This window comes from Oncorhynchus masou, chromosome 15 (assembly GCF_036934945.1).
Source record: "Oncorhynchus masou masou isolate Uvic2021 chromosome 15, UVic_Omas_1.1, whole genome shotgun sequence".
NCBI lineage: Eukaryota > Metazoa > Chordata > Actinopteri > Salmoniformes > Salmonidae > Oncorhynchus > Oncorhynchus masou.
In genome coordinates, this window is record NC_088226.1 from 68,801,631 (window position 1) to 68,807,868 (window position 6,238).

Consider the following 6,238-nt stretch of genomic DNA (forward strand, 5'->3'; position numbering starts at 1 on the left):
ACTTTACTATTTAGTTTGCTCACTGCAGCTAGGGACTGGAACGAGCTGCAAAAAAACATTCAAACTGGACCGTTTTATTTCCAGCTCCTCATTCAAAGACTCAATCATGGACACTCTTTCTGACAGTTGTGGCTGTTTCACATGATGATGTATTGTTGTCTCTACATTCTTGCCCTTTGTGCTGTTGTCTTGTGCCCAAAATGTTTGTACCATGTTTTGTGCTGCTACCGTGTTGTGCTGCTGCCATGTTGTGCTGCTACCATGTTGTTGTCATGTTGTGTCGCTAACATGCTGTGTTTTCTTGTGTTGCTGCCATGCTATGTTGTTGTCTCAGGTCTCTCTTAATGTGGTGTTGTGGTGTCTCTATTCGAGTGGCATTGTGGTGTCTCTCTTCATGTGGTGTTGTGGTGTCTCTCTTGCTGTGATGTTGTGGTGTGTCTCTTCATGTGGTGTTGTGGTGTCTCTCTTGCTGTGGTGTTGTGGTGTCTCTCTTGCTGTGGTGTTGTGGTGTCTCTCTTCATGTGGTGTTGTGGTGTCTCTCTTCATGTGATGGGTGTTTGTTCTATATTTAAATTGTATTTTTATTCCAGGCCCCGGCCTTTTGCCTTCTGGTAGGCCGTCATTGTAAAAAAAAAAATGTTCTTAACTGACTTGCCTAGTTTAAAAAAAGGTTAAATAAAATGCATTCATATTTTTGACAACTTTTACTTTTACTTCACTACATTCTTAAAGAAAATGTATATACTTTTTACTCCATACATTTTTCCTGACACCCAAAAGTACTCGTTACATTATGAATGTTTAGCAGGACAAAAATGGTTCAGTTCACACACTTATCAAGAGAACATCCCTGGTCATCTCTACTGCCTCTGATCTGGCGTACTCACTAAACACATGCTTTGTTTGTAAATGATACCTGAGTGATAAAGTATGCCCCTTGCTGTCTGTATTTTTTAAATTTACATTTTAAACACAAACAATTGTTCCATCTAGTTAGCTTAATATAAGGAATTTGTAATGATTCTGATAATTAAGTACATATTTGCAATTAAATTTACTTACAATACTTGAGTATATTTAAATCCACTTTCACTTGAGTCATTTCCTATTAAGGTATCTGAACTTTTACTCAAGTATGAAAATTGGGTACTTTTTCCACCACTGAACAACTGTAACACGTTAGGAGTGTCTGCATCCATTGTCAAACTGTTGCATTTATCAGATTAGTTTAAAAAAAAACCTTTTAACCTTTTAACTCTTGATCAATGCTCATTTGTTTTTTTTTCATTTGTTTTTTTCAGCAGTCAACACTTTTCTTTTATTATCAGGGAACAGCTGACTAACATTCTTTCAGTTTATTAATTTGTTAATTAAGAGGCGGTGTGGTTGAAATACAATACTCTTGTTATTCTAACTGCATCAGCGCTCCCTGGTTCAATGTGCCTGCATGGGTGGCTATGTGGGACTGGGAGGGTGGCCACTAGTGGTCTATAGTAGAATTGCAGTCGCTTTTCTCTGGAAGACAAAAGAACCACGAGACGAGTTAGGCTAAATAAAATAACAAATTCCATTCACTTGTCTTTATGTGTGTTTCAGAATATTTTTGGGATGTACTCAGGGGCATTTCTAATAATTTATTATAGTTTCAGCTATCAGACACGTTTACTAAAAATGATTTTGTTACGCTAAGTTCTGCAGAATTGCATCCTGGGAACATGGAAAAACACTCATATTTTACGAGTAAAATAACAGTTCAAACGTATTTTCACCTTTTCATTTACTAGTAAACAAAATAACACTGAAAATTCATTTAATTGATTGGCTTTTTTCTCAATAGCCGTGTTGCTATAACCATTAGACTAAAACGTTTGCACGGGAATCACTATCCCACATTACTCATGTACAACTCATACTTACCTGGCAAGGGAGACACCGTGATCAAGAAGGCGGTTCACCCAGGGCGAGGCTCAGCCATTGCACTCCGGCTGTGCTGACCCCTGCGAATTTCTCAAATGTGGAAATCTCGATTGCATAATTTCTGGTAGTGGGGGACTGCGTTCGCGCTCTCCCCTGATTTAATTGTAAAAGTAATCCGGCGCTTTGACATGTAGATAGATATCTAACTTATTTACTATTTGGTGATCGTGGTTTTAATAGCTCTGCTGTTTACAGATCTTACAATCAACTGTTTATCCATGTCCATCACTTTGCCTCGGTGCTGTATCCGATTCACGTGCTGTTTTCTACTGTTAGAAATATGTGACAAATATTCATCAAATCACCTCTGCTTAGTCTAATACAGTGACAACTAAAAGAGACCAAAAACTATTTAGTCCAATCACCGTTCGCCAAAATATGATGTGGCTGTCCATGTTTCTGATTTGTGTGTGTGCGTGTTCGTGCAAGTGGGAAACATGTTGACTCACCCTACTTGTTGAGAAACACCAATGCCATCCTTCTCTCTTTCATGTTGACAAAACGGTCTATCACTCTGTCATACAGTACACACTTTTATTTGTTGTTGTCCTAGGCTACCTGTATAAAATGCTTGCTCGCTAACCTAACTTCTTTTCATGGGCAACGTTAGCTAGTTAACATTATTCGCCTTCTACATCTAGCTATATATTGAACTTCCATCATCTCAGGCCAGGGGCACAACACTGTTTGTATTAATGGTTGGATCAGAAAGCATCAGATAAATGGCCTACCGACACGTATAGTGACAAAGTGACGCTGTTTCACTCGCTCGGATGCTTTCTCCTGTGAGATGCATTCAGCCTCTTGCGAATTCAAGGGAAATTATGAAACACAGAGAGACGAAAGATACATTATTTTATTTATTCTTAAATTGGGAAGCCTGTCTGCCCTTTGGCATCCACGAATAGACGCCTCTGGAATCAGATCCATACTTGTCAGCCTGACATTAGTCACTCGCCCCTCTGCAGCCCTGGAGACACCATGCAGCAGCTCTAATATCCGGTCTCAGATGCCTTCCCACCCAGCAAAACAGGGTTCCTCAACGAACAGCCCGCGGGTGATTTTTCATTTCATCAGATTATCCTGCCAACCTCCAGAGGGAGTCAGACGCAATTGTGTCTGGATAGTTTACAAGTGCAGACAGATCTGGAGAGTGAAACTACACTGCTCAAAAAAATAAAGGGAACACTAAAATAACACATCCTAGATCTGAATGAATGAAATATTCTTATTAAATACTTTTTTCCTTACATAGTTGAATGTGCTGACAACAAAATCACGCAAAAATTATCAATGGAAATCAAATTTATCAACCCATGGAAGTCTGGATTTGGAGTGATACTCAAAATTAAAGTGGAAAACCACACTACAGGCTGATCCAACTTTGATGTAATGTCCTTAAAACAAGTCAAAATGAGGCTCAGTAGTGTGTGTGGCCACCACGTGCCTGTATGAACTCCCTACAACACCTGGGCATGCTCCTGATGAGGTGGCGGATGGTCTCCTGAGGGATCTCCTCCCAGACCTGGACTAAAGCGAGACATGATGTCCCAGATGTGCTCAATTGGATTCAGGTCTGGGGAACGGGCGGGCCAGTCGATAGCATCAATGCCTTCCTCTTGCAGGAACTGCTGACACACTCCAGCCACATGAGGTCTAGCATTGTCTTGCATTAGGAGGAACCCAGGGCCAACCACACCAGCATATGGTCTCACAAGGGGTCTGAGGATCTCATCTCGGTACCTAATGGCAGTCAGGCTACCTCTGGCGAGCACATGGAGGGCTGTGCGGCCTCCCAAAGAAATGCCACCCCACACCATGACTGACCCACCGTCAAACCGGTCATGCTGGAGGATGTTGCAGGCAGCAGAACGTTCTCCACGACGTCTCCAGACTGTCACGTCTGTCACATGTGCTCAGTGTGAACCTGCTTTCAACTGTGAAAAGCACAGGGCGCCAGTGGTGAATTTGCCAATCTTGGTGTTCTCTGGCAAATGCCAAACGTCCTGCAAGGTGTTGGGCTGTAAGCACAACCCCCACCTGTGGATGTCGGGCCCTCATACCACCCTCATGGAGTCTGTTTCTGACCGTTTGATCAGAGACATGCACATTTGTGGCCTGCTGGAGGTCATTTTGCAGGGCTCTGGAGGTACTCCTCCTGCTCCTCCTTGCACAAAGGCGGTGGTAGCGGTCCTGCTGCTGGGTTGTTGCCCTCCTACGGCCTCCTCCACGTCTCCTGATGTACTGGCCTGTCTTCTGGTAGAGCCTCCATGCTCTGGACACTACGTTGACAGACACAGCAAACCTTTTTGCCACAGCTTGCATTGATGTGCCATCCTGGATGAGCTGCACTATCTGAGCCACTTGTGTGGGTTGTAGACTCCGTCTCATGCTTCCACTAGAGTGAAAGCCCTGCCAGCATTCAAAAGTGACCAAAACATCAGCCAGGAAGCATAGGAACTGAGAAGTGGTCTGGTCACCACCTGCAGAACCACTCCTTTATTGGGGGATGTCTTGCTAAATGCCTATAATTTCCACCTGTTTTCAATTCCATTTGCACAACAGCATGTGACATTTTATTGTCAATCAGTGTTGCTTCCTAAGTGGACAGTTTGATTTCACAGAAGTGTGATTGACTTGGAGTTACATTGTGTTGTTTAAGTGTTCCCTTTATTTTTTTGAGCAGTGTATTTAAATAATACATTTTCCCTCTAAGAGTATTGACAGGTGGCACCGTTGACTGATTACATCAATATCCTTCTTACAATAAATTAATCATATTTTGAAAGAATAACTAAAAATTATTTGCATGAAGAAAAGGACCGGGAAATCTGGTCACAATACAGACACATTTTTTTTATTCCGTGTGTAGATGTCACCGTATAACTTCATGTCCGTCCCCTCGCCTAAACCCGGGCTCGAACCAGGGACCCTCAGCACACAGACAACAGTCCTCCACGAAGCATCGTTACCCATCGCTCCACATAAGCCGCGGCACTTGCAGAGCAAGGGGAACCACTACTTCAAGGGCTCAAAGCGAGTGACGTCGCCGATTGAAATGCTATTAGCGCGCACCACCGCTAACTAGCTAGCCATTTCACATCCGTTACATAGACATCCTGGAAATATGGGCACAATGTGCATTCGGAAAGTATTCAGACCCCTTCACTTTCCCACATTTTGATACGTTACAGCCTTATTCTAAAATAGATTGAATTGTTTTTTTCCTCATCAATCTACACACAATACCCCATAATGACAAAGCAAAAAAAATGAACAATTCAGGCCAAAAATAGTTACATCTTGGTTTCATGAGGCCAGAGAATTTGTTTCTGGTGGTCTGAGAGTTTTTTAGGTGCTTTTGGCAAATTCCAAGCACGCTGTCATGTGCCTTTTACTGAGGAGTGGCTTCTGTCTGGCTACGATACCACAAAGGCCTGATTGGTGGAGTGCTGCAGAGATGGCTGTCCTTCTGGAATGTTCTCCCATCTCCACAGAGGAACTCTGGTGCTCTGTCAGTGACCATTGGGTTCTTGGCCACCTCTCTGACCAAGGCCTTTCTCCCTCAATTGCTCAGTTTAGCCGGGGAATCAGCTCTAGGAAGAGTCTTGGTGGTTCCAAACTTCTTCCATTTAAGAATGATGGAGGCCACTGTGTTCTTGAGGACATTCAAAGCTGCATACATTCTTGGTACCCTTCCTCTGATCTGTGCCTCGACACAATCCTGTCTCGGAGCGCTACGGACAATTCCTTTGACCTCATGGTTTGTTTTTTGCTTTGACATGCAACGGTCAATTATGGGACCTTATATAGACAGGTGTGTTTCCAAATCACGTCCAATCAATTGACTTTATCACAGGTGGCCTCCAATGAAGTTGTAGAAACATCTTAAGGATGATCAATGGAAACACGATGCACCTGAACTCAATTTCGAGTCTCATAGCAAAGATTCTTAAATACTTGTGTAAATAAGGTATTTTCTCTTTTTTATTTTTAATATGTTTGCAAAAATTTCTAAAAACCTGTTTTCGTTTTGTAGATTGAGGAACATTTTTTAATTTAATCCATTTTAGAATAAGGCTGTTATGTAACTAAATGTGGAAAAAGTCAAGAGGTCTGAATACTTTCCGAAGGCAGTTTAGAATTAAGGGGTCTGAATACTTTCCGAAGGCAGTTTAGAATTAAGGGGTCTGAATACTTTCCGAAGGCAGTTTAGAATTAAGGGGTCTGAATACTTTCCCGAAGGCAGTTTAGAATTAAG

The 6,238-nt window shown here is 42.3% G+C and overlaps 1 non-coding gene across 1 annotated transcript; it reads left to right on the plus strand.

The window, feature by feature from the left end:
- The first annotated feature begins 1,909 nt into the window (after positions 1 to 1,909).
- Positions 1,910 to 2,073, plus strand: LOC135556938 (U1 spliceosomal RNA). Its single transcript, XR_010458069.1, has one exon. It is a non-coding gene; the product is annotated as a U1 spliceosomal RNA (small nuclear RNA).
- Positions 2,074 to 6,238: the final 4,165 nt, after the last annotated feature.